The 10,832-nt window shown below is 44.3% G+C and overlaps 1 pseudogene; it reads left to right on the plus strand.

Moving 5' to 3' along the window:
* The window catches only part of LOC120930388, a 49,580-nt pseudogene extending 39,650 nt beyond the window's left edge, over window positions 1-9,930 (plus strand).
* Window positions 9,931-10,832: the final 902 nt, after the last annotated feature.

Below are 10,832 nucleotides of genomic sequence, written 5' to 3' on the forward strand. Positions count from 1 at the left end.
GCAAAAAAAATAAGCATTGAATTTTATGCATTTCCTCTGGTCTTTCTTTCAGGAATGAAACAAATTAGATGGGAGGTCTGGATTGTGACATTAGCTAATAATATCGAAATCAGCCGGCGTTAAATAACCCCTGCACACAAAAGACTTCAAAAACGGGACACAACTTGTCCCTCAAATGTCCAGAGTTTTTCAGTAATTATTAGTGTTGCTCACGAATATTCGTATTGCGAATATTCGGCTCGAATATGGCATATTCGAGTATTCGCAATATATTTCGAATTTCGCAGTGAATATTCGCTATTGCGAATATTCACATTTTTTCAATTTTATTTTTAAAACAGATCACATCCTATCGACGTCTAAAAGCATTGCTGGTATGATTAGAGACCCTGGGCTGAGTAGCTAAGCTGAGGCGATCCTTTTATGTTGCCGAATATAAAAAAAAAAAATTGTGAATTTTCGCTAATGCGAATGCGAAAATGATTGCGAATTTTCGATAACTGTGGTAGGAGAACTCTGATTGTCTCTGATGCAAAAGGGGGGGGGGCTTTGTGTATGTTTCTGTTATGAATATTTGTATGTTTGATATTATTTTTTTTTGTAAGAAGGAAAAAATTGCGCATACCTTAAAAAAAGGGGAGAATACAGCAGCAACTCAAAAATTTTATACAACATAAATTAATACAAGACAGAAAATGGAGTCGCTCTACAAGAATAAAAAATATGTCTAGTGACAAGACATGTGGGCAAATTATAAAATAAGCAAGCGCAAATAACTTGTGAAATACACAGTGAAACAAATATATAAAGAAATATAGTCCCAATAATAGAAAAATAATCTTTTATAAAAATGTCTTTGATATGTGAAGTGAAAAAAAGTCCAAATCATGCAGCATGAACGTGTTCAATCTTCAAGGTGTTTGATTGACAAACGGCTGTGACAGATGGATAGAGTAAAGAATCACCACCAATGCAAAACACTTTTTATTTTCTATTGTAAAATATCACGAATATTCTGAGCCAATCAGAGTGCTCCTTCCGCATTTGCCGAATATTCGCAATTATTTTGTATTGTAAAATATCAAGAATATTCTGAGCCAATCAGAGTGCTCCTTCCGCATTTGCCGAATATTCGCAATTATTTTGTATTGTAAAATATCAAGAATATTCTGAGCCAATCAGAGTGCTCCTAGCGCTGTTGTCGAAATTTCGCCATCAATATCGCATTCGCATTTTGCGAAATTTCGATAAAATATCACGAATATTCTGAGCCAATCAGAGTGCTCCTACAGCATTTGTCGAAATTGCGCAGTAAATATCGCATTCGCATTTTGCGAAATTTCGAAAAAATATCAAGAATATTCTGAGCCAATCTGTCACGTACCTGGTAGGAGTCCGGTATGACGAGGTCAGCCCCTCTTGTATCTCCAGCCCAAACCCCTCTGAGGTTGAGACAGACGGCGGTTAGGGCTAGGAGGAACACGAGTGCCTGTAGTGTTGATAGGCTCGTGGCCGGAAGCAGGTGAAGACTTGCAGATGCTGAAGGCCCAGTAGGAACAGGACACCGGTGAGGTTGAGGGAACCAGTTGGTGTAGAGGAACTCCAACTGTCTCGCAGGAACAGAACAGGAAACTAGCAGGAACTGCTGGGTTGCAGCGGTCGGATGACTAGCCGGGTCAGAGCACACACGGACAGCAGAGTACCGAATCATCAACAGGAGCCGGGTCAGAGGGAAGCCGGGTTCGGTAACAGACGGGCGGCGTGGTAATCAGGGAAACAGCAGAGGCGAAGTCCAATGGGAAGCCGGGATTAGGAACCAAACGATCAGGTAAGTATCAGAATCCAAAGGAGAGTCAGGGAAGCCAAGTCAGCAACGCAGATCCAAGTATAAACAGGTGTCAGGAAACAGGGCACTTGCTGAAGACCAGTCAGCACCGCCAGGCTGTCAGATCCCCCTTTAAGTAGCCAACGGGAGGAGTCAGGAACGGCGTTTGCGCGTGCACGCCGTCCGTTGCGCCCGCGCATGCGCAGAAGCGCGCTGAAGTGGCTGGTGTATCCTTTGTGCGCGCGCATGCGCGCCGGAATTCCGAGACGCTTGTTGCGTTCTAACAGTGCGCGCATGCGCACGTGCGTGCGCCAACAGTCTTCTCTTACACAATCAGAGTGCTCCTACCGCAGTTATCGAAATTTCGCAATTATTTTTGCATTCGCAATAGCGAAAATTCGCAATCATTTCATTTCGATAAAATATCACGAATATTCGATTTTAGCGAATATATCTCAAATATTCGACTATATATTCGAGATATATCGCGAAATCGAATATGGCGTATTCTGCTCAACACTAGTAATTATATACAGTATAAATTATTTAAAGCGAGCATGTGGACAATGTAGATAATGTTGGTATTCGCAATCTGATAAAAATGTTAATGAGATCACAGATCTATTTTTTTGAGGTAATTCTCAGCTACACATTCCTTTCAAAGAGATGAGTTCCTATGTCATTCTACTCTGCTAAGTGAATTCAAAACTCAACTAAACAGTCATTGTTCTGTTGTTAACCTGTGTCCGCTGAAAATCTGAATGACGGCTACAGCACGGGCTCCTCCCATGATTACGCTTCCTGTGCGCCCCCTTGTGCCCCCCGCGGGCCATGCGCTATGTGATTACTGAGTCCAAAGGGCTTGTGTTAAAGAGATATCGGCACTGATAATCAGGGGACTGATTATCAGTGTCCTAATTATCAGTGCAGTCCAAACTAGTGCTTCCAATCAGTGCCATCAGTGCTGCCACACAGTGCCCCTCGGTGCCTCCTCATCAGTGTTACAAATCAGTGCTGCTTATCAGTGCCCATCCATGCCACCCATCCGTGCTCATAAGTTCCACCGATCAGTGCCACCTATCAGAGCCCATCAGTGCCACCTATCAGTGCTCATCAGTGCAGCCTATCAGTGCCCATCAGTGCAGCCTCATCAGCACACATCAGTGAAGAAGAAAAATTACCTGTTTTAAAATGTAATAACAAAGTGTGAAAAAAAATGTCTTTATCGTACACCACGGGACACAGAGCCTTAGTCATTACATAGTGGGTTGTATGGTCACCAGAGGTGATTGGACACTGGCACAACCTATGAGAACAAGTTTCCCTCCATATAACCCCTCCCATACAGGAAGTACATTTTTTTGCCAGTGTCTAAGAAGATTGGATGCGATGAGAATGAGTGCTAAAGGAAGCTCTGCCATGGAGGCCCTTTGGGCAAAAGAGCTATACTTCGGGTCCATCCAAGATGCTTAATTTATTACGCCCCAATTGGATGGTATCCGGGCCTCACGCACAAGGTATCACCTGTAATGTCTCTCTTTGGAGGATGGGCTCTAGGGTCCAGCACTTTTGCTTTTTGCAAACGCTAAAAGTCCTGGCAGAGTCTTTTACAAGGCCCAGGGAAGAGGTATTCTTTAAGTAGGAACCCATATCCCTGAAGGTGATGGGTGAAGATTGGTTTTGTCTGGTCTTCAGCAAACCTGCGGCGTAGACAAGGTAAGAGAAAAAAGTATTACGTTTTGTCTTATAAACTTTTTTCTTGTGGGTGTCTTCTCTAATCACGCCACTAGATGGAGTAAAGAGTTGAAGTATTACTCACCAGAACAAAACTGCCAGTTCCGACCAGGTCCTATCCTTCCTGCAAGTATAGCTGTATACTCCAGCACACAGCTTCACCCAGGATGCCATTTGCAAATCCGTAGGCGTGTGCGCGCTTTGGAGCACTCTTTATGGGGGCATGAGGGTGAGGGCGGTCGCGGATGTGCGCGTGCGTGCACATGCGCGGCATTTCACTGTGCAGGCAAAACCTCATAAAAGAGGCAGCAGAGCTGCAGCTCTCCCCTAGGTGGGACACAGCAGCTTAAGGACACGTAAGGTCTCTAGGTGGTTGGTTACTGGCAAAAGAGGACACCCACTTAGCATGAAATTGTGTGATTAGTTGCATACTGTATGTAATAGGCTTAACTAGCACAAGAGTATATGCAGTTGATGGTACCTAGGCTTTGTTGTTGGTAATATGTCTTCCCAAAAGAAAAATAAAGGGGTTAAAAAAGACAAAAAAACATTGCCACCTAAGATGAGAGCCGATACCCGGCCCCCTTTGATACCTTCCCCCCCGGTAATTTATGAAACACCTGTGCAGGGTGAGCTATTGACTCCGGCAGGGGTCGCCACCTTTCCTGAGGTGTCTGGGTCTGCATTTTTCACTGAGGACACTTTGGCAGTAGCCCTTAGCAATTTAGAAGGGAGACTTGCTTCATTAATTGCTAAAAACTCGCAAAAGGAGAAAAAGCGAAGCAGGGTGCCTTCAGTTGCTTCAGATCTCCCGTCAGAATGGTCTGATGAGGATGAGGAGGACATGCCTACATCAGAGGATAAGGACGAGGACTCTGATAGATCTGACGCTTCAGAAGAATTTTTTTCTACTTCCCGGGCTCAACAAGTGCAGGTGCAATATTACACTGAGACACTTCACTCTGCATTTAAGTTGCCTCTTTCAGAGTTAACTGACTCATCTGTGCCCGCGATGGGGTCGTTAAAATCCCCACAGACTGCTTGTTTCTTCCCGGTTCATCCTTTGTTGGAAAAACTGATTTACGCAGACTGGAAGCATCCAGACAAGCGTTTCTCTCCGCCTAGCAGGAAATGTTTTAAAAAAATGGAGCCTGCCCTCAGTGGTTGCAGTGATTTCTTGTGTAAACAAGAGTTTAACCTGTACGGTTGACAATGTGCAGGTATTTAATGATCCTTCTGAGAAAAAATTGGAATCTTTATTAAAATCTTCCTTTCTCCTGGCAGGCGCAGTAACCCAACCTGCCGTTGGCAGCAGTGGGTATGTGTCAAGTCCTAAGGGATCAAGTGAAGGAAGGGTTAAAAGACCTGCCCTCTGAGCAAGCCAAATTTTGGGAGAATATGCCCAAGGCTTTATGTTTCGCAGTAGACGCCATTCGGGATTCTATACAGCAAGCATCTTGCCTTACACTCCAGCTAGTGCACATGCGTAGAATTCTTTGGCTGACGCACTGGTCAGCAGAAGCCCCATGTAAAAAACTTTTGACCAGTTTCCCCTTTCATGGGGAACAGCTTTTTGGGGATGATTTAGAAAAATATATCCAAAAGATATCAAGCGGCAAGACTACTGTGTTGCCAGAGAAAAAGAAAAACAAGCATCCTTGTTTTAAGCGTTCTCTCTCCCAAGCTTCGAAGGCATCGGCCGGGCAGTGGCGACGGCATCTGCAGACAGCGACAAAGGCTGCCATGGAGGCCCTTTGGGCAAAAGAGCTATACTTCGGGTCCATCCAAGATGCTTAATTTATTACGCCCCAATTGGATGGTATCCGGGCCTCACGCACAAGGTATCACCTGTAATGTCTCTCTTTGGAGGATGGGCTCTAGGGTCCAGCACTTTTGCTTTTTGCAAACGCTAAAAGTCCTGGCAGAGTCTTTTACAAGGCCCAGGGAAGAGGTATTCTTTAAGTAGGAACCCATATCCCTGAAGGTGATGGGTGAAGATTGGTTTTGTCTGGTCTTCAGCAAACCTGCGGCGTAGACAAGGTAAGAGAAAAAAGTATTACGTTTTGTCTTATAAACTTTTTTCTTGTGGGTGTCTTCTCTAATCACGCCACTAGATGGAGTAAAGAGTTGAAGTATTACTCACCAGAACTCCGTGCAGTGTCAGGTCATTTAGACAAGCACACTCCTCACTGCAGAGCTCTGCCAGTTCCGACCAGGTCCTATCCTTCCTGCAAGTATAGCTGTATACTCCAGCACACAGCTTCACCCAGGATGCCATTTGCAAATCCGTAGGCGTGTGCGCGCTTTGGAGCACTCTTTATGGGGGCATGAGGGTGAGGGCGGTCGCGGATGTGCGCGTGCGTGCACATGCGCGGCATTTCACTGTGCAGGCAAAACCTCATAAAAGAGGCAGCAGAGCTGCAGCTCTCCCCTAGGTGGGACACAGCAGCTTAAGGACACGTAAGGTCTCTAGGTGGTTGGTTACTGGCAAAAGAGGACACCCACTTAGCATGAAATTGTGTGATTAGTTGCATACTGTATGTAATAGGCTTAACTAGCACAAGAGTATATGCAGTTGATGGTACCTAGGCTTTGTTGTTGGTAATATGTCTTCCCAAAAGAAAAATAAAGGGGTTAAAAAAGACAAAAAAACATTGCCACCTAAGATGAGAGCCGATACCCGGCCCCCTTTGATACCTTCCCCCCGGTAATTTATGAAACACCTGTGCAGGGTGAGCTATTGACTCCGGCAGGGGTCGCCACCTTTCCTGAGGTGTCTGGGTCTGCATTTTTCACTGAGGACACTTTGGCAGTAGCCCTTAGCAATTTAGAAGGGAGACTTGCTTCATTAATTGCTAAAAACTCGCAAAAGGAGAAAAAGCGAAGCAGGGTGCCTTCAGTTGCTTCAGATCTCCCGTCAGAATGGTCTGATGAGGATGAGGAGGACATGCCTCCATCAGAGGATAAGGACGAGGACTCTGATAGATCTGACGCTTCAGAAGAATTTTTTTCTACTTCCCGGGCTCAACAAGTGCAGGTGCAATATTACACTGAGACACTTCACTCTGCATTTAAGTTGCCTCTTTCAGAGTTAACTGACTCATCTGTGCCCGCGATGGGGTCGTTAAAATCCCCACAGACTGCTTGTTTCTTCCCGGTTCATCCTTTGTTGGAAAAACTGATTTACGCAGACTGGAAGCATCCAGACAAGCGTTTCTCTCCGCCTAGCAGGAAATGTTTTAAAAAAATGGAGCCTGCCCTCAGTGGTTGCAGTGATTTCTTGTGTAAACAAGAGTTTAACCTGTACGGTTGACAATGTGCAGGTATTTAATGATCCTTCTGAGAAAAAATTGGAATCTTTATTAAAATCTTCCTTTCTCCTGGCAGGCGCAGTAACCCAACCTGCCGTTGGCAGCAGTGGGTATGTGTCAAGTCCTAAGGGATCAAGTGAAGGAAGGGTTAAAAGACCTGCCCTCTGAGCAAGCCAAATTTTGGGAGAATATGCCCAAGGCTTATGTTTCGCAGTAGACGCCATTCGGGATTCTATACAGCAAGCATCTTGCCTTACACTCCAGCTAGTGCACATGCGTAGAATTCTTTGGCTGACGCACTGGTCAGCAGAAGCCCCATGTAAAAAACTTTTGACCAGTTTCCCCTTTCATGGGGAACAGCTTTTTGGGGATGATTTAGAAAAATATATCCAAAAGATATCAAGCGGCAAGACTACTGTGTTGCCAGAGAAAAAGAAAAACAAGCATCCTTGTTTTAAGCGTTCTCTCTCCCAAGCTTCGAAGGCATCGGCCGGGCAGTGGCGACGGCATCTGCAGACAGCGACAAAGGCTAAGGATCAGGACCAGGTCCAGAAGTATAGGAAGCAGTGGGGCCAAAAAGCTAATAAGCAGAGCCCCAAAACTTCCTCATGAAAGGGCGCCCCCGCTCGGCCGGGTGGGGGGGCGGCTCCAGCAGCTTTCAGCAACCTAGAAGACAGAGGTCCAGGACAGATGGGTAGTATCTGCTGTATCCCTAGGGTACAAGCTGTAATTTCAGGAGATTTCACCCCATCAGTTCAGAAGTTCTGGGGTCTCCAAAGATCCAATAAAAAGAGATTCTTTGTTCCGAGGTTTGGATCATTTGTTGTCTCAAGGGGTAATCAAAGAAGTCCCCCTAAAAGAGCAAGGTGCAGGGTTTTACTCAAACCTTTTTGTGGTTCCAAAACCAAACGGAGACGTCAGACCCATTCTGGACCTGAAAGAGCTAAACCAATTTTTGGACATTCGCCATTTCCTGTGGTCGCCACCCTGCAAGGCGGAGAATATTTAGTGTCGATAGACATCAAGGACGCCTATTTACATGTGCCTATTTATCCCACTCACCAAAAATGTCTAAGGTTCGCGTTTTCAGTTCATGGCTCTACCTTTTGGTTTGGCAGTTGCCCCGGGTATTCACAAAAATCCTGGCTCCTGTGTTAGCAAATTTGAGAGCGCAGGGTATAACGATGTCAGCCTATCTAGACGATCTACTTGTAATAGATCAGTCAAAGGCAGGACTAGAGCACGCAGTGTTCAATACAGTGAGATACCTGGAGCAGTTAGGATGGGTTATAAACCTACAAAAATCCACTCTTCAGGCTCAAAGAAAAGTAGAGTATCTTGGCATGATCATAGATACATTCCAAAGCAGGGTATTCCTCTCAGAACCACAGGTAAAAGCCCTAAGAGTTAATCCACAGGGTCAGGACAAAGAGGAGACCATCTATTCGCCTGTGCATGAGGCTATTAGGAAAGATGGTGGCCTCCTTCGAGGCAGTTGCTTACGCCCAGTTTCATTCGAGACTCCTACAGGGCGGCATTCTGGATGCCTGGAACAGGAAGAAACAAACTTTGAATATTCCCATGAGTCTGTCTCCACAGGTGCGCCAAAGCCCATCAACATACTAGAGATTCGGGCAGTATACTTAGCTCTCAAGACCTGGACACATAGGTTACAGGGTTACCCTGTTCGGATACAATCCAACAATGCTACTGCTGTATAGTGTATAAGTGTAGCGCTCTAACGATACAATAAATAATCAAATAATTGTATCTAAAATTAACATAGATAGTGATTACTCACTATATACAAACAATCTGTGTACAATACATAGTGATATTTCACTATGGCAATACTAATGAAAATACAACAGGAAAAGATGAGTCCATAAAGAAATGTGAAGGTGATAAATAAATTAATAGTCCACCACGTGTCACACGGATGTCTGGAGCACAGACTATGAAGACAATCGTGAAGTGATCATATCTTCTTATATAAAACATGTTGACCCGCCACCAGTAAAATTGCAGGCTTACCGGGTCTTATGTGCAATACCTCTTGTCTTATTTCATATTGCACACGTGAGAACTGTATAAACAAAGTTCATTGAGGGCAAGTCTGTGCAAGTGTCATCACTGCTCACCTCCTATTGTGCTGAATCTGCCTCCGTCGATGATCGGGTGCTTCGAGTCACTCTCTACAAGGATACTCCAGCCATCCATAACAGTATTCATGCCTGTTTGACTCATAGAGATTTTATTTCTTTTGAGTCCACTTGTTCTGGTAAGCCTGCAATTTTACTGGTGGTGGGTCAACACGTTTTATATAAGAAGATATGATCACTTCACAGCCTGATGGATCTGTGTCTCCCACCCTTCATATTGAGAATTGCTCTGGGACATCCCACTATGTAATAACTAAGGCTCTGTGTCCCACATCATCAACATAAAACGTGAGACAAGGGAGACTGAAGAGGAAACTAAACAAATCCTGCAAATGCCGAAAAATAACAAGTGAAGGAAGAACCAATGGAAGACGCTGATGGTGTTTTAAAACTTGGCGTCCCACAGTGCAAAGCCCCTGCAGTGAAGAAGCCCCCAGAGAAGAAGGATGTACCGCTCCCAGAGTTGCTGGAATCTCTGCGGATCTCCGGAGAGGATGCACTCTTCTTTGTGCAGCTACCGGACACTCTCCCAGGACAGCCACTTAGTCAGGAATCTCGACCTGTCCGCAGTGAAGTTCAAACTGAGGATGGGCATGTGTTACTTGTCAAGGACAAAAGTCAGGAGACCCCAGACGTAGAAGAGATCTGTTCATTGCGTAATGTGTCCGAGGGACAGATCGGAAAGCTTGTTGTGCGTAAATCGGGCAAAGTGCAGCTTGCTCTGGTCAAAGTTACACTTGATGTCACCTTGGGGACTTCCTCTTCCTTCTTGCAGGAACTGGTATCAGTCAGTGTTGGGGAAGCCCGACGTGGTGAGATGATGGTTCTTGGACATATTCAGCATAAACTTGTCTGTTCATCAGATTTTAAATCCTTACTGGAACAACGGCAGCAATGAGACATGGCTTAAATTAGAATAAACTGTTTAACTTATTACTGTAAAAAAAAAAAAAATCCTACTTTTTTCAAACTTTTCGATCTTATTTTATTTGTTTAGCAAAAAATAAAAAACTAATGTTTTTTTAATGGTGATCCAAATTCGACCAAAAGAAAGGTCTATTTGTGTGAAAAAAACAATAAAAATGTCATACGGGTACAGTGTTGCATGACCGCGCAAATGTCATTTAAAGTGTAACAGCACTGAAAGAAGGGGGTGGAAGTGTCCCGTAGGCAAGTGGTTATACAACACAGCACGTCCGGTGTTTTCGCTATTAAACAGCTACCTGGGATCCTGAGGCGGATAAACAGTATGTAATGGGAGGGCCCGTGGGACTCAGAGGCTTTTGCAGGGTGTGGGGTACTCCTGTTTCAGCTTCACCGATGACTCTTGTGTCTAAAGTCATCCTATGAAATAAGAAAGTTAGTAGGTGCTTGCGCCTCCCTACCAAATTAAATGTGAAATAATTATGTGCTATCCCGTGACATGAAATACTGATATAAATACCATCAATAGTAGAGTAAAAAATATTAATAAATAATGATACAAAAAATGAAAAACAAAACAGCTGGAAGTGCACGTGATGGTGCTGTAAGTATCACAAAATAAATTAGTAAATGAATATATTAATAAATAATTAGTCCATATGTAATATTAAATAGTCCATATGCAATATTTTCTGAGTGTTGCATAAAAATGCTATTGTGCTAAATTCAAAAAAGTACTGAAAATTCTGTGCAGAGTGCTTTGTGCCAATTTCAAACACTATCTGTTCCACACTGTGCCCCCTTCATCCGTGCTCTAATGTGGCCCGCACTCACCAGATCATATCCCCCTCCTGGGGTAGAAAGCATTCACAGTGT

The sequence above is a fragment of the Rana temporaria genome, chromosome 3 (genome assembly GCF_905171775.1).
Source record: "Rana temporaria chromosome 3, aRanTem1.1, whole genome shotgun sequence".
Classification (NCBI taxonomy): Eukaryota; Metazoa; Chordata; class Amphibia; order Anura; family Ranidae; genus Rana; species Rana temporaria.